The sequence below is a fragment of the Rhincodon typus genome, chromosome 7 (assembly GCF_021869965.1).
Source record: "Rhincodon typus isolate 14 chromosome 7, sRhiTyp1.1, whole genome shotgun sequence".
NCBI classification, from domain to species: Eukaryota; Metazoa; Chordata; class Chondrichthyes; order Orectolobiformes; family Rhincodontidae; genus Rhincodon; species Rhincodon typus.
The window spans coordinates 17,172,138-17,192,165 of NC_063338.1; the positions used below are offsets into that span (position 1 = coordinate 17,172,138).

General features: G+C 40.7%; 1 non-coding gene across 1 annotated transcript in view; it reads left to right on the forward strand.

Moving 5' to 3' along the window:
• Nucleotides 1-20,028, forward strand: part of LOC109911060 — a 61,020-nt gene that overhangs the window by 40,062 nt on the left and 930 nt on the right. The window contains exon 3 of the transcript XR_007262461.1: nt 3,386-3,415. This is a non-coding gene — a transcript (ubiquitin-conjugating enzyme E2F (putative)). The remainder of the gene's footprint in view (nt 1-3,385; nt 3,416-20,028) is intronic.

Below are 20,028 nucleotides of genomic sequence, written 5' to 3' on the forward strand. Positions count from 1 at the left end.
AAATAATTTCTGAAATGCATTTGAAAACCAAGATTCAGAAACAAGTGGTTTATGTAGAGCTTACTAAGGGACTCCGATAATTGTTGAATGTGACCTGTACGAAGGGACTTGCCAGCATGAAAATTACAGCAGAGCATTAGCTCCTGCCCACAGTGAGAAGAGGCGAGATAAATTACTTTGTTACATGTGAGGGAGATGATGTTGGGGACAACCATGGCGATGACATTTTTTATTTCAATGATAGTCTGGGAGTACATGAAAGTATTCTGTTTGACTAAATTATTCGACCTGAAAGCCCAGCTTCCTGCTGGTTTACTGAGTGTTATGCCATCCATTTGATGAACCAGCTAAGAGGCCTAGGCTTTCACTGATGGAATATGCTTGAAAGACCTCTTGATTTTCTTTTTTCTTGCTGAAGCTTTTTAGGCACATATGATTAAAATTACAATCTCTGGTTTTTAAAATGATAAGTGCAGCATTTGGATAACCTGCATGATTGTCCCTGCGTTTCTTTAATTGCTGAGAGTACTGTGCTGATCTGTGATTGCCCCCTTCAGTTAGAAATTCAGTGTATAAATATCTTTCAGCCAACAGATCATTGTGCTCAGATCATGGTGATTAGAACTGCCGAGTGACCACTGAAGTGGTGTGCTGTGTGAGAGAACTCTGATATCACTTTGCAGCTTCTTGGCTGCAGGATTTTCTACTCATTCACTGAAACCATCAGTGTGATGTCCTGATTGTCTAATGTAAATATTAATTCATCATGCTACAACCCACTTTCTGCACAGAGAATGTGAGAGACATACTAAGCGTGTGTTGATTCATTACAATTTACAAGAAACTTGATAGCATAACCTTTTCAGATACGTTGTATGAGTAATGTGAGACATGTCTTGGGTATATAGCATGCTTCAGTGTAACAGATAACTTTGAACCTACAGCTCTCAAAGCTTCCCAGTAATAATCTCCTGAGAGTCAGTTGGTGAGGAAGGAGATCCCAAAGCCTTAACTCAGTTTGTGTTTATTCATAAAATAAAAGATTTATCTTAAAAGAAATGTAAATCAATCTGTCTAGCCATAGAACCATAGAAAAGTTGCAACACAAAAAGAGGCCATTCTGTGCATCATATCTATGAACATGAAGAAACTCAAGATCCATTCTAATCTTTCTTTCCAACACCTGGTTTGTAACTTGCAGGTTGTAGTACTTTTGGTGCAAATCCAGGTTCCTTTTAAATGCCCCCCTAGAAGGGGGAAAAAAAGCTCTAGCTTATCCAATCTTTCTTCATAACTGCAATTTTTGAGCCTGTACAATGTTCTTTAAATCTCCTGTACAATCTCTTTAGGGCAATTGTGCCTTTTTCTTTAATAATGTGACCAGAACTGATTGCAAGAATCAAGCCGTGGCCTAACTAGTATCTTTTACAGTTCCAACATTGCAACTGTTTCTACACTCCATACCTCACCAAATGAAGAAAAGCCTTCCAAATATCTTCTTTACTATTTTATCTATCTGTCCTGCTACCTTCAGGCACCTCTGGATGTGCCTTCCATTGTCTCTCCCTTCCTCTCCCCCTCTGATTACCCTCCTGTTGATTCCCTTGCTTTGTTTCCCTCCTCAAATGTACAACCTCTCATTTAAATTTGCTGCTTCGCTGCGTACTCAACCGTACTGTTGAAATCATTCTGCAGTCAATCGCTATCCTGTTCAGTATCAGCTAAATGGCCAATTTATGTGTTAACCTTAAATTTCCGAAACGTGTTTCCCACATTTAAATCTAAATCATTAATATATACCATGAACAGCAAGGGATCCACCATTTGCACCAATACTATAAATTTATTGATTCAGTTTCTGAAATGGCTAATTGCTTTTCTTTCATACAACTCTCCAGAATAAAATAGGTTATTTTGAGTTCATTTAAGCTGATCTATTTATTAGGAACAAAACTTATTCTTAAAGCAAGTGGCAAACACTACTCACCACCTAAGCTATACAAAATTCCACATACATGCACACAGACTCTCGCCACAAAAAATCAAATCTCTGTGAAGTTGATTCTTAAAAAGGCAAAGGAGCAACAACAATCCATGTGGACTAAGGATCTTGAAACAAAGGATACAATGAGATAACTTCTAATGTCCACTGGATTTCCTGCAAACATGACCAAATTGCTGACAGCTGTAGATTGATAGTTAATGTCCATTTCTGAAGGCGGCCAACTTGGATTTGAGTCTTTGGGATTTGGTCATGGTCCACTACTTCTAGTTCTACCAGTCGTGGTATGAAACTCTATCAGGTTTCTAGCAACTTTGACTTCAGAAAATAATCTCAGAATGGTGTCCTTCAGCTTCTGGGGTGTCTTTTCTTTTTATGTAAATGACTGGGTCTATAAATAAAAATCATGTTCAGAAGGATTTGCCAGGCAGCCATTAGACTGGAGGTACCTTAATTCTTTCAGAAGCAGGTTTTCCAGCAATTTAATAATAAACCTTATCTATCAAAGTTTTGCTTGCCTTTTCTCTAAAGTCACATGATTTTCAGTAACCTGCCAGTAAGCCACCGCACACTGTAAACTGTTGGCTTCATTTCCAAGAAATCATATGATTAATAACCTTTTTCAACCCAGAGACTGTCCAGATAGTTCAAAATCTTCCTGTTTTCCACGCGTCTGTTGAGCATTTCTAACAGAATTGACTGATATTTTTGTGCTTGGACTACCAGAGTGGGTTTATAACCCACAACAGAGGTGATTGTCCACTGAGCAGTGTCTGACACTTAATCGGCCCTTTAGTCTTGCAAGGAGAGTGACTGCAGTAATGGGTGTGTCCAGGGGAGAGAGACAGATCTCCCAGTTAAACATGAACCAGTTAGTCTAATGACAAACTCTTAAGAATCCATGATGCAAAATAAAATACTGAACATTTAAAACTACATGCAATTCACTAATAGAGACTGCACGTATTTATTAAAGGAAAGTCAGATGAATGTGAACTATCCAATATAAATGGATAAATGTTTTGAGCAATGTCCCGCTTCAAGAATAAAATCATGCACTAAATTATGTCAGGAAGTGCAGCATCATAATTGAAATGAAACCGTGGGATAAATGGATGTTACATCTTATTAGGGAAAACAGCCTACTCTGTGTCATCATCCAATGATCATTTGTTAGGTCACTGGCTTATATCGGGCTAGAGTGAGGACATCTGGCTGATGTCCTAAAAGCTGATGGGGTAGTGATGAACAAAAATTGTGCAGAGAAATAAATTGATAACAAAAATCTAGAGAGAGATTGTGTGCATGTGTCTTACTGTTGATTGTGGGAACATTTAATTTCAACTGGATATTAACCCTGTGACTCTCTCTCTCTTTCACTAGAGGTTGCAGAACTTGAAGCAAATCTTCCCAGTAAGTAAAACATTTATTTCTTATAATATTTACCTTTTTTAAAGTTAAGTTAAGACATTTGCGTTGTGTGAACAGAATGAAAGCAATATCATAGTGAGTGCCTTAACAGCTACTTTGCTTTAGAAAATGTTTCCGTGTTTGAATGTTAGGGCTGTTTTGTTTTTTTTTGTTGATGATTAGTTTTGGAGCTAGATGTCCGTGAGTGTAAATTTGGAGCTGGATTCAGCATAGGCTGATTTTCCTGATAGTGTGCTTTGGGGATAGATTAGAGTCTGGGTTTGCCAGGAGGCCAGATGAGGCACTGGGTTTGCCAGAGTGAAGGGGAGCCAGTTCAGGCACTAGGGTTCCCAGGCCAGATGCTAGGTTTGCCGGCAGGTCTGGGTAGGGAGGGAATTTAAGTGATGGAGTTTACTGTCCACTAGCCAAAGAGAACACATCCAGACAGATGTTGGCTACCCTGCAGACAATTTTAATGTTCTGAGGATTTCTGTTCCAGGTGGAGATTCCATCACTGACAACTGGGAGATGTGCTCACTGTTTGGACTACAGGTAGTGCCCAGGGTTCATGTCCCAGAACCCAGGGTGGAGATTTGTGTGGAACTTCTCATGTGGGGTTGGGAGGGGAGGCCCAGGGTTGGTTGATTGATCTTGTGTTGGCAAAGCCAAATGAAGAGGGTGCATCCAAGGAGACCTGGGGCAAACTTTGCATGAGGGGAGGGATTGGGGGCGCACCCAATTTCTGAAAGCGGCCAGTAAAGGAGACCCTTTTTACCACTTTTTGTCCAAGCTTTTGGGCAAGGTAATCCATCAGGCTTTCCTGTGCCAAACATTCACCATCCTTTACCCATCTCGGAACTCCTCTTGGTGGTTGGAAAAATAAAAGCCAGGTGGAGAACTGCCAAGGGCCCAATAATTTTCTGCAAGAGCCTCAATATGGAGTGAAGGCAGGTGGGTTGTCCATTCCCTGTAAAATTGTGGTAAGTTGGCATTGTGCATAAAGGCCACCTGAGGACTTTTACAATGCCCCTACCAGCTTGGAAACTTGCAGGGCCTTAAAGTTCTGCACAAGGTGATAGTTAGCAAAGGCAAATGAGTGTGTTATTTGAAGAGAGGATTGATAATGGCAGCTTTGATAACAAGGGCTGTACCCGAAGTGAGTCATTTTCAGTGTCTGTTAGCATGATATTAAGAGAGGGAAGTGACATGTCAGTAGGTTAGTAGGAATGGAGTCAAGGAGTGGGAAATGAATCTTATAGATCAACTGAAAAAGGACATAGGGAGAATGGGCATTAGAAAGGAACTAGAGAATTATGTAGGTTCAAGTTAGTGCTGGGGGAGTGTATCCTTTTGAAAGGTTCAGCTAGGTAAACAAGGTGCTTGGAGTACAAGTACCTGTTGAGTTCTCAATCGTTGTGGTAATGATGTTAAGTTCTTCACACTTATAATTGAAGATGAGGGTGGGAAGGGCAAGAGGGGAGATGGTTGGTGGAGAAAAGAAGCTTTTTTTGCTCTTTCCAGGGTGATCCCCATAGTGAAAGACCTGATGATGCTTTATGTGATGTGTGTCTAAACCATTATGCTGCAGAGACAGCCAAGTCTGTGTCCCTTGATTTTGACGGAACGGAGATGGGTCCATACTGGTGGAAATATCCCCAGTTGGAGGGAGGTTGGATTTTATGGAGGACAAAGGCATCACTGGATCAAGATGGGGGAAGCACATTCAGAGCTGCAGAGTATGATTATAAATGCCAAAGGCTACATGTCTGGAAGCTTGAAAGTGCAACTGTAATTGACGTGGAGAAAACTTTTTTCTGAAATGGAGACAGAACAAACTATGAGGTTGTAAAGGAGATAAAGGACTGTTAGTCAGGAAAGCTGTAAGGAAATGTTCAGATTGCGTCATTTGTGACTGACCCCATGGAACAAGTGAGTGCTGGGGAGATTGAATATGTGTAGGAGTTTCATGAAGCAAAATATATTTTACTGGTTATCTGCTTTAACCTGCTATACTCTGGTACATATTTGTTATATTTACATACTATAAATTCCATGTCTGCATTTTTCTGGTGGAATATTTTGATTCGACTAGTTTCTACTGTCTTATGCCATCTGGATTCATAGGTGTGACCATTGCTCAGGGCAATAAGTGAGGCTTGTCATGCATTCTTCAGAAGTACAAAGAAGTAATCTGAATTTGATTAAATGGAAATAGTCCATGCAATGTGCATGTGTTTGATCAAACAGAGCTTCAAAATTCCTGAGATCAGGATTACCCTGGATCACGAAATAACTTGCTGAGCCTCCCTGTCCCTTGGATTTCCTATGGTAATACAATGAAGTTTGCACTAATTTCCACATGAGTTTCCCTACATTACTAACATCTGATTACAGTTCAAGAATAATTAGCTGCTGTCATCCTTGGTGTCTTGCGTCATTTGAACAGATGGAAACAATCAGTTGCTTTCACAAACTACCCTCAACAAATATACTTTTAGACTTTGTGTCTTCATCCACCTGTACATGGAATTATTCGCAGTATCACACATTTAACCTCCTTGTAGCATCAAACAGTAGCCTTTACTTATAAAGTTTGACCAGGGAATAGGCCATGCTAAATTTAGTAATGGCAGTGAGTCAGAATTTGCTGTATGTTTCACTGAATGTGGACATTGCTGGCTAGCCCGGCAATTGCGAATCCCAAGAAATGGCAATATATTTCCAAATGCATGGAAGCAGATTCTTCGGCCATTAGGGCATTCAGCCCCTTGAATCTGCTCTGCCATTTGATCATGACTGATACGTTTCTCAACCCTATTCTCCCGCCTTCTTTCATAACCCTCAATCCCTTACTAACCAAGAACCTATCTATCTCTGTCTTAAAGACAGTGAATGACTTGGCTTCCACAGATTCACCACCCTCTGGCTGAGGAAATTCCTCCTCATCTCAGTTCTAAAGGATTGTCCCTCCACTCTGAGGCTGTGCCCTCAGGTCCTTGTCTCTCCTTGTAATGGAATCATCTTCTCCACATCCACTCTATCCAGGCCTCTCAGTGTTCTCCAAGTTTCAATGAAATTTCCCCCACCATCCTTCTAAACTCCTTCGAGTACAGACCACTGTTCTCAGCTGTTCCTCATATGACAAGCTCTTAATTCCCAGGATGGTTCTTGTGAACCTCCTCTGGACCCCCTTCAAGACCTGTACATCCTTCCTTAGGTATGGGCCCAAAACTGCTCATAATATTTCAAATGCCTGAACAAGTTTGCTTCAAGGGACATTTTTAATGCACATGGTGCAAGACTGTTTCACCCTTTTTGCAAGATCACTTTGTTTAAAGAGAAAACATGTGATGATGCAAAGTGGAGCAAGGAGCATGTCACTGCCAAGGCCTGCACCAACACAGACGGTGCCAAAAGCTGCCGCTTCTATTCATAGCAAAATCCAAGAAGCCATAGTGGCGTAGTATGAGGTTAACAAAACCACCTAGATGTCTTCAGTATTTTTGAGATGTAGATCAGGAAAATTTTGTGAATAAAATGTATCAATGAAGAAACCTGGCCTGCACGTCCTGACAGTGCTGGCCTCACCGTGCTGAAGTTGCTGCATTCCAACAGCATGGCCAAGCTCCAGCCAATGGATAATCGTGATTAGGAGCTTGAAAACTCACTGCCAATAGCAATGAGTCTCTCGGATTATCAAGGCCATCGATAAGAAGTGAAGAGTACAACAGAATTGTTTTTCTGGGCATAGTCATGATGAGGGTAAAGCGGTTGATGTGGTGTATATGGATTTCAATAAAGCGTTTGATAATGTTCCCCATGGTAGGCTGTTGCAGAAAATACGGAGGCGTGAGATTGAGGGTGATTTAGCGGTTTGGATCAGAAATTGGCTAGCTGTAAGAAGACAGAGGGTGGTGGTTGATGGGAAATGTTCATCCTGGAGTTCAGTTACTAGTGGTGTACCTCAAGGATCTGTTTTGGGGCCACTGCTATTTGTCATTTTTATAAATGACCTGGATGAGGGCATAGAAGGATGGGTTAGTAAATTTGCGGATGACACCAAAGTCGGTGGAGTTGTGGATAGTGCGGAAGGATGTTGCAGGTTACAGAGGGACATAGATAAGCGGCAGAGCTGGGCTGAGAGGTGGCAAATGGAGTTTAATGCGGAAAAGTGTGAGGTGATTCACTTTGGAAGGAGTAACAGGAATACAGAGTACTGGGCTAATGGTAAGATTCTTGGTAGTGTGGATGAGCAGAGAGATCTCGGTGTCCATGTGCCACCCAGGTTGATAGGGCTGTTGAGAAGGCGTACGGTGTGTTAGGTTTTATTCGTAGAGGGATTGAGTTTCGGAGCCATGAGGTCATGTTGCAGCTGTACGAAACTCTGGTGCGGCCGCACTTGGAGTATTGCGTACAGTTCTGGTCACTGCATTATAGGAAGGATGTGGAAGCATTGGAAAGGGTGCAGAGGAGATTTACCATGATGTTGCCTGGTATGGAGGAAAGGTCTTATGAGGAAAGGGTGAGGGACTTGAGGCTGTTTTCGTTAGAGAGAAAAAGGTTAAGAGGTGACTTAATAGAGACATACAAGATGATCAGAGGATTAGATAGGGTGGACAGTGGGAGCCTTTTTCCTCGGATGGTGGTGGCTAGCACGAGGGGACATAGCTTTAAATTGAGGGGTGATAGATATAGGACAGATGTCAGAGGTCAGTTCTTTACTCAGAGAGTAGTAAGGGCGTGGAATGCCCTGCCTGCAACAGTAGTAGACTCGCCAACTTTAAGGGCATTTAAATAGTCATTGGATAAACATATGGATGATAATGGAATAGTTTAGGTTAGATGGGCTTCAGATTGGTTTCACAGGTCGGCGCAACATCGAGGGCCGAAGGCCCTGTACTGCGATGTAATGTTCTATGTCCTATGAAGGCGTGAAAGATGGTGACAAAGGCCACAGTTGTCAACTCTTGCACCGATTGGGAGGCCAATCAACCTGATGATGAGGCTGTTTCTACTCACCCAAGGGAGATCAGCAGGGAAATTGCAGCAGGGACGACCATGAAACGTACGCTGAGGTAGATGACAACATATGCTGCTCAGTGGAACTGACAGATGAGGCACTCATCAATGCAGTATATTCTTCAATCAAGAAGGCTGATGACCCCAAACAGCCTGATGAATATGCAACTATTCACCCATGTGTTTCTCCAACTGAAGCCAGAAAGGCTATAGAGATGCTCTGGGATTTCACACTGCAGCACAAACATGTGGAGAACAGCAGCCTGAATCTCCTAGGGTTGCCAACCAAGATCTGGAGCCAGTCAGCAAACTGTATTCTGTTGGGGAATGTTATCAGTCACAGAATGAGATTGAGTTGAAGGATGTAAAGGGATTGGGCCAGAATCTTAAAAAAAGTAGAAAAATTGATCTTGTCAACCAGATTCTATCCATCTACAACTAACACCACTGTCAGAATTACGTAGCATCCACATACCTGCTAGCCTGAGCTAATGTGCAGTAAATGTAACATTGTATCTCGCACTCTGTTCTGTCACCCTGATACACTAGTATAGTACGATCTGCCAGTAAAGCACGTAAGACAACACTGTCATGTGTACTGAGGTACAGCGAAATAATAGTTCAGATCAGATCAAATCAAAGTATCTGGGGAATAGCTCCAGCACACAGATTAACTTGGTCTTGGGAGCGCTGCAGTGACTGAACAGAATCAGGACCCAGGCTACTCTTCAGTTCTCCATTTTATGTTCAGTGGCAGTGGCTTTTGTTTGCTTACACACTAGGTAGATTGCCGAGTGTTAAGAAGCTGTCAAACATTGAAGAAATGCTGACGGCAATCTTCCAATTGGGGAAAGCGAGTTTGATTCCAAACAAATTTTTTTAAATTAAGCTTTTTTTTTATGTTGAGCAACAGAAACAAATGGATTTTTAGAAACTGGGAAGAGCCCTGGTGAGACAGTTTTGACTGTTTTAAATGGAATAGCCCAAATCTCAACCAATCAACTATCACTTGAAAAATGAATTCAATTCTCTCTTTATCCTATTTACACTGCCGGCTTCAATTTTTTTTCTCGGTGAGGCACAGCTCATTTCACATTAGATGGCAATGTTTTCCTCCATACTGCCTTTATGCTGTGCATGAAGACAGGTAGTTCTTTAAACCAGATGAATTGCATTCGGTGAGGCGGGTTGTAAAATTCCAAGGCAGTGTATGATGTTATTGGAAAATACCTGTCCGTTTTCCTTTAGTCAGATCCGAGAGAAATATTTCAATATCTGTTTCCCTTTCTTGCTCTGCACCCAATTGTATACTCTAATTTAACCCAAACACCAGACCTGAGGAGTCAGCATGAACCATTTCCCTGTTAGCCTCAGCTGGTAAGATCCAATGAGTAACAATATTGCTGCAACAAGTAATTGTAACTGTAGAAGTGCCACTGTCTAGCTGAAATCTATCTGCCCTGTGAGCATTTCACATTAATAGGTCGGGTGTGATGTTCAGGAGGTGTGATGAAGCTGTGTAGGTGGACAGTTAAAATGAAGCAGGTTCCTTCCCCACCTGGGCTTAACCCCCACCATACTGTCTTGGACTGGATCTATAGGTGGATGAAGGAAGAAATAAATATAAGGCTAAACTTTCTATTGATGACTGGACTTCTGACAGAATTCCAATGGACCTCAATGTATCCTATGTTCCCTGACTTGCTGAGTGTTTATAGCATTCTCCCTTTTATTTGTACTTAAGGTTTCCAGCACCTCAAAATCGTACAGTTATACAGTATAGAGGATGCCCTTCAGCCCATCAAATCTGCACCAACAAAAATTCCTTTAAACCTAAACTTGTCCTACTTTGCCATCGTCTTAAATGTTATGACGTTTCAAGTGCTCATCCAGGTACGTTTTAAAGATTGTGAGGTTTCCCACCTCAAGCACCTTCATAGGCAGTGAATTAAAGATTCCCAACACCCTCTGGGTGAAAAAGGCTTTCCTCAAATCCCTTCTTAAATCTCCTGCCTTTCATCTTAAAATGATGTCCACTTCTTGTTATTGATCCTTCAACTAGGTGAAACAGCTGCTTTTTGTCCACCCTGTGCATGCCCGCCTTAATCTTCACCTCTTTCAGGCCCCCTATCAGGCTTCCCTGCTGTAAGAAAACAACTTGAGCTTACTCAGCCTCACTCCATAGCTGAACTTCTCCATCCTAGACAACATCCTGGTGAATTTCCTCTGCACCCCCTCCAGTGTAACCACATCCTTCCTATAATGCAGCAATCAGAACTGCACAAAATACTCTAGCTGTAGCCTAACCAAAGTCCTGTACAGGTCCAACCTGACCTCCCTGCTGTTACAGATGTTTTCTAATTAACCTGTTTTTATAGTTATTACACACCTCCTGGAGCAAATGGGTTTTCTACTGCAGCATAAGTTTCAGGAAGAAGCTAGCAACATTGGTCAATATGGGGAATGAACCGAATACCTTGGTGTTAATAGCACCATGGTCTAACCATCTGAGCTAACCAGCCATCTATCACAACTGATAAAGACAAGCATGCTAAGATTCCTCTGCTCCTTTGAGCTTCCTAGTGTCTTACTATACTCGTTTGCCTTTTTACTTCTTCCAGAGTATGTTACCTCTCACATTTCAGGGTTAAATTCTGGTACCTGCAGTATTTCATAACTCTTAAGAGGCTGTGCAGGATTTCAAGTTCAGTTTCTCATTTCCTTCTTTTCCTTTATACAGCCATAGTTAGGGAACTGCCTGCAGCTACAAGCCCACCCATCTGTGTCTCTTGTTCCTTCAGTGTGTCAGTTCTGTAGAAATACTCCCTGATCTTGGGAAATCTGTCGCTAGTCATTGCTGTTTGCTCCCCTCATTGCCTGTTTAAAGATTTGTACTTACACTTGTACCCTAACTTCTTTCCCCTCCTCCTGCTCCCCCTTAAAAACTCTGGTCAGCTGCTTCTGTTTAGAACAAAAAGTCAATCTAAACAAAGGTTAATTTTTGTTTTGTCAGTTAAGTTGCATTTAGCCTTCTATTCATTCATCAACAAAAACTTGCATGTATATCGCACATATAAATAATAACATGTACCAAGAAAGTTACCAAAAAAAGAGATTTGTCATCAGACCCTTGTACCAGGACAAATGACCAAAAATCTTCGTCAAAGCAGTAGGGTTTAAGCAGCAACTTAAATGAAGCCAAGAGAAGTTGGGAGTTGCCGAAGTTTATGGAGGGAATTCCAGAACATGAGAGCCTGGCAACTGAAGGTACAACATCCAATAGATTATCAATCAAAATCTGGATGAACGTGAGGCAGACGTTTTAGGGGTGCAGAATTCAGGGGTGTTTTAATATTTGAAGGAGGCTCTTGAGCTGGGGAGAGAGGAGTGAGGCTGTGGAAGGATTTGGAAAAGAGGATGGGGATTTTAAAACTGAGGCACAGTTAGACCAGTAGCCGATAGCAGTCAGTGAACACTTTCAGCGACTGTACGCTAAACTTGTCAGGGAATTCACACATAACTTGAAATAAACTGTTCATTGACTTGGCAGATGCAGAACCCTTATGACCATCCATTCAGTTAAATAAAAATCTTGTAAAGAAAAGAAAACGCAAGGAAAATATTTTCATTATTTTGGGCTAGAAGTACTGCTTTATTGGACATTTCAAAGTGTTGAGCTTTCAGACTTGTTAAGCTTGAATCTGCAGTGTTCCTGTATTATTGATGGAACTGTCCAGAGTATTATGATCTTCACAATTAACATACTGCAACATATGTATTGTGAAAATATGCATTTGACTAAATCTGGTTATAACATTTTATGCTGGAACAATTCTTACCACTCGTCCTGGTGCATACAATCTTTGACTAATTGCATGCCGGAAAAGGAAGGGTAGTTACTCCTCCTCCCCTCGGGTAGAGGGAAGGAATAATTTCCAGGCAAAAGAACTAATCGACACCTGGCCAGTCTTATTACTTGATTCTCCTCCTTGAAACAGACTGCCATCAATGAGTTTTAGACAACCTTGGTTAGCTATTTCCCTCTGTCCCAAGAGTCACTTCATACTTCTAACTGTTTTGCATGCTTAATCTAACTTTTTGTAAAAATGAGCTGCTTATAGTCTTATTGCAGTGACTTCAAAGCATATAAGCAGAAACAGGCCATTTGGCCCATCGAGTCTGCTCTGCCACATTTGTATTTGTATTTTATATGTTAAAAGCATTTAATCTAAACTAATGTTTTGTATACTGAAAAATGACAAGTAAAAGGCATAATCTTACAATATGGTTGTGAGGCTTATTGTCTGTTACCACAAGCAAAGGAGCAGTCCTCATGCATCTAATTTGTCTACAGTAATTTACCTAGTACAGTGTACCATGGTTATGGGACTGGACTGGCCTGGCAACTTACTCCCACATGACAAGTTTTAAAGCTGAACTCACTAAATCTTGTAGTTCAAACACAGGCAACAGAAATAATGACCAGTGCTCAAACTCTCATTCACCTGATGAGATCAATTCCTACATTGGCTGCCAGTTAAGCTGTGCAGCCCTCAAGTCTCTGCACTCCTCCCAGTTTTGGCCTCCTATATGCCCTGGACGTTTTTAATTGTTCTACAATGGTAACCATGCTTTCAGCCACGTAAAAATTCCCTTCCTAAACCACTCTGCCTCTCTGACCTTTTTGAAGTTGCTCCTTTAAAACCTGATTCCCTCTGATCTCCTGCCTGATAAAGTGATTGTCAAATTTTAATTGTAATGCTGCTGCAAAGTGTTTTACTACAATAAGTAGTTAGTTGATTGGTTCCACAGAAAAAACTACTCCTCTGCCTGCTTCCTTTGCATATTTCTCAATTTTAAGGAACTTCCCTTTTTAGAAGAATTTATGGACACCTGTTTAATCAACAAGGTTTTATTGGAATAATTCCACATTCAAGCATCCGAGAACATTTTTTCAACATGCACCTTAGTTCTGTTTGTAATTATACGACGTTCTGAGTCCTTAAGGTACTCTTCATTGATTGATGAAACAATATATTATTGTTTATTTTGCCATCATGCCCACGCTTCAAGACTTTGACCTAAAAAAACCTGTTCTGAGGAAGAGTCACTGGACCTGAAACATTGACTCTGATTTCTCTCCAAAGATGCTGCCAGACCTGCTGAGTTTTTCCAGCAATTTCTGTTTTTGTTTCTGATCTCCAGCATCCACAGTTCTTTTCTGTTTTTTTATTTAAGACTGACCTATTTGGCCTGAGAAGGTTTTTGGGTTATTTTATATTGAGATTTTGCCGATACACCTGTTAATCTCAGTCAGGAGGGTTCACTCCCCACAACGTGGAGGTCAGAAATGAACATACCATATACATGGAGGTTTCTGTTTTGAAATAACAGGTCAATGTGTCAGCCCTTTTTGAATAGCAGAGAAAGATTAGCTATGGCCTTTTACGTCCCTGAAAATTACAAACTGCAGAACTCTAAATTTGAGAAAATCGATGAGAGATGTAGAAAACTCTGTGTAAATGAGTAATAATTCGTCAACAGTACTGACTTGTTAGCTCAGGTCCAGATCAAGGTAAGGGTCTGTGCAATTTATTTCTTTTTTAAATGTTGTAAGAAGCAATAGAGCAGAGAAGGTTGAGGGGTGAGTCAACCGTGCTTTACAAAATAATGAAAGGGCTTGGATAGAGTGGACAGGGAATACTTGTTTCATCTAGTGAGGATATAATTTCCCAGGCAGCACACATTTAAGGTGATTGGTAGAAGGATTAGAGGGGACATGAGGGAAAGATTTTTCACCTAGGGTGTAGTACATGTCCAGAATTCGCTGTCCAGTTTAATGGTTGAGGTAGAAATCCTCATCTCATCTAAAGAGAAGCTGGATCTGCACCTGAAGTGCTGTAACCTTCAAAGCAATGAACTAGATGCTGCACATTGAGACTGAATGGGTGACTAATTTATTCAGCCAGTGCAGACATGATGCGCTTAGATGGCTTATTTCTGTGGTGTAACTTTTCTACAGTTTCTGTGCATTAACCTTAAAACACTCACACAGATACAGCAAGTGATTTGAAAGGCTATTGAAATGTTGCTTCATTGCAAGGGAGAATGGCATATAAAAGTACAAAAGTGTTGCTACAACTGTACAGAGCATTGGTGAAATTATACTCCGTACTGCATTCAGCTTTGGTTTCCTCACTTGAGGATATAATTGCATTGGAGTGGATTGACAGACTGATTTCTAGATGTTAATGGGGACAGACAGGAAAGTGGCCTTAAGGCCACAATGAGATCAGCCATAATCTTAAAGTGGTAGAGCAGGTGTATGGGGGCCAAATGGCCTACAATGGTTTGTCTAAATGAGGAAGGTTTGAACAGGTTGGGCCTATGCTCATTGGAATTTAAAAGAATGAGCGGTGACCTTATTGGCACATATTTCTGAGGGGCCTTCATAGGGTAGATGCTATGAGAATGTTTCCTTGTGACAGAGTCTAAAACTCAGGTTCACAATTTAAAAATAAGGGGTTTCCCATTTAAGACCGTTAAGGGGGGGGAATGTTTTACTCTCTCATGGTCATGAAACTTCAGAATTCTCTTCCCTAGAAAGCACTGAAGGTTGGGTCATCATAAAATATATGTTCAAGGCTGAATTAAACAAAGTTTTGATCAACAAGGGAGTTGGATGTTAATGGGGACAGACAGGAAAGTGGCCTTAAGGCCACAATGAGATCAGCCATAATCTTAAAGTCGTAGAGCAGGTGTATGGGGGCCAAATGGCCTACTTCTGCTCCTAGCATAGGTAGGTATGGTTATTAAGAGACTTAAGAAGTTTGGGCTTTTTAAAAAATTAAAGTAGACTTGAAAGGCAACTTTGACTGAGTTATTGGTCACCAGGGTCGGAGGGTTTGAGCTACTGTGAGAGGCTGACTCAGCTGGGGTTATTTTCCCTGGAGCATTGGAGGCTGAGGGGTGACCTTACAGAGGATTATAAAATCATGAGGGGCATGGATAGGATGAATAGTCAAAGTCTTTTCCCCAGGGTAGAGGAGCCCAAAACTAGAGGGCATAGGTTAAAGGGGCGAGGGGAAATATTTAAAACGGACCTAAGGGGTGACTTTTTCGTGCAGAGGATGGTGCGTGTCTGGAATGAACTGCCAAAGGAAGTGGTGGAGGCTGGTACAATTACAACATTTAAAAGACATCTGAATAGGTACATGAATTGGAAGGGTTTAAGAGGGGCATGGGCCAAAAGCTGGCAAATGGGACGAGATTACTTTAGGATATCTGGTTAGCATAGATGAGTTGAACCGAAGGGTCTGTTTCTGTGCTGTACAACTGACTCTATAAATAATTAAACTTTTAGGTTCTGAGGAAGGGTCACCAGACCCAAAACGTTAACTCTGATTTTTTTTTTTCTTCACAGATGCTACCAGACCTGCTGAGCTTTTCCAGTAACTTTGTTTTTGTTCCTGATTTACAGCATCTGCATGTCTTTCGGTTTTTATTTAAACTTTAGGTGGGTTTATTTTCTATTATCACAACCAAGTGTTGTTTATCCACAAATTCTCATCTTCCGCTGTGATCCCCAGCTAGCAATGAAGAATGTTGTTGCACCTCTCTGGGGTAGCACAGTAGAAATCAAGCTCCACTATTTCTGGAATCCTCACAAAAGTAAAGATTTTAAAAAAGCATACAGAATTACCGAATTTACCTGTCTTTTAGATCCAGTGTGACACAAAACACAGACCAAGTTTTTCTACTTAACAAGAATTACTATTTCTTCCACATTAAATAGATTCTAATGACAGAGAAACAATTGAGCTCATCACATAGAATTCTAGTTAAAACTCTAACTCCATTCTAAACTTCCCTGTCTGTATGTGCATGCAGATAGACACAAGAAAAGAACATGGGTTTAATGGGTAGAGGGAAAGTTCAGTGGTCCCTGTCTGCAGGGTATCCTGACAACACTGACTGTAAATTATTTTCTTCCGGTGCGTGGACCTCCAGAGTCTGTGTGTAGTAGCAACTTTCAAAACCAGAAATCCATGTATTAGCACACCAACTGCATGCATGGAAGCTCAAAACTGCTCTTCTGCTGCAGAGTTTTAGAGTGAACACTGTTTGCACAAATGGAGGTTTCCATTTGCCCTTCAGAAAACTATTTCTTGATCTTCCTTGTCCTGGTAGTTTCACTCATTTGCAGGAGGCACAGGGTAACTGGTTCACCTTAAATGTCACTGACTAATTAATTAAAAATCCTAGCTAACAGCAACTGATGAGCAGAAATAAAGTGACTATCTTCAGGCTTCTGATGCTTTTTACTACACAACAGAAACACAGCTCCTTCCCTTCCAAGGGTTAAATGCTTCTCCCCTGAACATTCACATTCAAGTTGTTTAGCTACCCTGGAGCCTTTCACCTAGTTGTTGGCAGGCAGGAGGCTTTTGACATTGTTAACTGGTCACTAGTCCACAGACCAATCAGTTACTTGTTGCTGGCCAAACTTCATTCATACACAGTGTCCTGGGTCTGGCTCATCTGTAACTAGGCTTTCCCCATTGAACGAACAGCTGTGTAAATAACACTTAAAACGAGTGTCAAGTAACTTTCTTTTTAAAAAATGCTGGAATCCTTCAATGATGGCCTTGGGGAGTGTTGCTGAACAAAGAAACCTGGGGGTGCAGGTGCATAGTTCCTTGAAATTGGAGTCACAGGTAGACAGGGTAGTGAAGAAGGCTTCTGGCATACTTGCCTTTATTGGTCAATGCATTGAGCACCGGAGTTGGGAGGTCATGTTGCAGCTGTACAGGAAATTGGTAAGACTAGGTTTAGTATACTGTGTACAATTCTGGCCTTCATGCTATAGGAAAGATGTTGTGAAACTTGAAAGGGTTCAGAAAAGATTTACAAGGATATTGCAGGGATTGGAGGGTTTGAGCTATAGGGAGAGGCTGAATAGGCTGGGGCTTTTTTCCTGGAGCGTAGGAGGTTGAGGGGTGACCTTGCAGAAGTTTAGAAAATAGTGAGGGGCATGGATAGGATTAACAGCCAGGGTCTATTCCCCAGGGTGGGGGAGTCCATAGCTAGAGGGCATAGGTTTAAGGTGAGAGGGGGAAGATTTAAAAGGGATCTGAAGGACAACTTTTTCTCACAGGAGGTGGCGCTTGTATGGAATGATCTACCAGAGGAAGTGGTGGATGTGGGTACGATTACAACATTTAAAAGGCATCTGGATGGTTATATGAATAGGGAGGGTATAGGAGGGATATGGGCCAAATGCTGGCAAATGGGACTATATGTGGGATATCTGGTCAGCATGGATGAGTTGGACCAAATGGTATCCGTGCTGTATGACTGTTTCTCTTTATAATCATTGGCTGTTAAGCCAGTCCTTTCTCCATTTCAGTCCGTAATCAAAAATACAGAAATGTGAAATGATATGATCTTCCCAGTGTGACTGTGGTATTTGTTTCCACAAATTGTTACTGTAAGGTAAAAATGTTTTCATGACTTTTGTAATCTTCTCGCTTAATGTGCAGTTTCTTCTGCTCTTCTCAGGAGTGGACCCGCAGTAACCATTCCTTGTGACATATTGCCATATCCATTATCTCAGTTTTACATTTGGGGGCTATCCTCTGGACAGAAAGGGCCTGCCATTTCCTCATCATGAACTTTACAAACATCTGAAAGGACAACATGGGCTAAATGGGTTTTGCAAGCACTCTCTCATCAGCCTTCTTGCAAGCACACTGGACCGAGGGGATGGATACCCAGTTGCACCATTTCACTGCCAGAACAATGCTGAACAAACATTTTGTTACATTTTTTTTTACAATAAGGTTACATTTTTTCAGTTTAAAGTCTCCTACATCAGAATTGTGCCTTTCATGACAAAGCATTTCCATTTCATTTGACTTATTTTCTGCTAGAATGATGTTTTGCGAGGATTTGCATTTTTTCAGTTTGTTTTCTCTGAACATAGTCAGTGATTCAAAACTTTTGCTGTAGGTGTTCACTCACAAAAATGGGTAAGTTTTCTTAGTGATATAATTTTTAAAGCCATATAACTGATTTCCTCAGAAGATAAGGGCATGATCATAATGTCTACATTGAGAAATATGATGGGTTTCAAGATACAGTCTCAAAAAAGTTAATGCAAAGCTTTTGGATCTTTCAATTCCCTCTCACCCCTAGTTATAAACCCAACATGTTTTACAATGTAATACATCTGCCTCTCTCATTCAAGAAATTTATTAATGTCAGATAAAAACAGACAATGCTGGAAATACTCAGCAGGTCTGGCAGCATATGTGAAGACGGAAAGCCGAGTTAAGTTTTCGGGTCAAGGATATTTCTTCAAAGCATTGTATTTAACTGGTTCCTTCACCATTTTCAAATGTGCCGTCTTTAATTTCTATCCATTGAGTTTATATACTGGTGCCTTGTTCCTCCTCCCAAAATCTGTAATCTCACAATTATCCACATTCGTCTGCACTTGCCTGATTTCCTGATGGTTTTATACTTTTCCTGGTCAAATCACATTTTGTGTCATCAGCATCCTTTGAAGTCAGGTTTCTTATGCTTAAACCTAACTTTTTCTGATATTTCACCTGTGAGACATTTAATGAAATGGAATCAGAAGATCCAGATATATCGCTACATTTTTTAGTCATTTCTTACACACAGTATACTGGAGTTTCCAAACAAGACTTCCCTTTACAAATTGCCATCATCTTCCCTTAATTAATCCATGTATTTTGAAATCTCATTAATTTTATCTTTACTCATGAATTTTAGGAGTTTCTCCCAGATGATGTTTAACTGTCTTGATTTATGATTACTCTGGTCAGTTTCTCTTTGAATAAAATTGTTTCAACAAGGTTGTGTATTTAAAGAGACTTTGACAATTGTGATTTTTTTTTAAAAGTGCTGGAGAAACTCAGTAGTTCCAGCAGCATCTGTAAAATGAGAAACCATTAACCTTTTGAGTCTGAACTCTGGGTTCTAAAGAAGAGACATATCAGACTCAAACCATTAACTCTATTCTGTCAGCATAGATGCTGACAGACCACCTGAATTTCTTCATCTATGTTTGTATTTCAGATTTCCAGCATCTGTGGCATTTTGCTTTTGTGACCTATGCCTTTGTCTGCATTCTGAGTACTTTCAATGGCAAGGATGCAACCATCAGAATCCAGTTGCTGAACTATTCAGAGTTTTAATTACTTCTATCAATTGTTCACGTCCACATCTACATTGTCACTTTCAGTTTTATTTGTTTAACAGTTAACAAAGTTTTTGTTTAATATCTTTACGATGCCATTATCTTCCACAGTTAGATACCCTTCTTCAGAGAGGTTTTCATATAATTTTCTAACAATTTCTGATCATCTTTTCTATCTTCCACTGCATTTTCTATATTTCCCACATTTTACTTCCATGCTGACGAGGCCTCCTTTTATCATGTGCCTCCTTTTTGAATTTTTTTTAGTCTTTTGTTTACTTATGGTTCTCTGTCTATTTATGGTTCTCTGTCTATTTATGGTTCTCTGTCTATTTATGGTTCTCTGTCTATTTATGGTTCTCTGTCTATT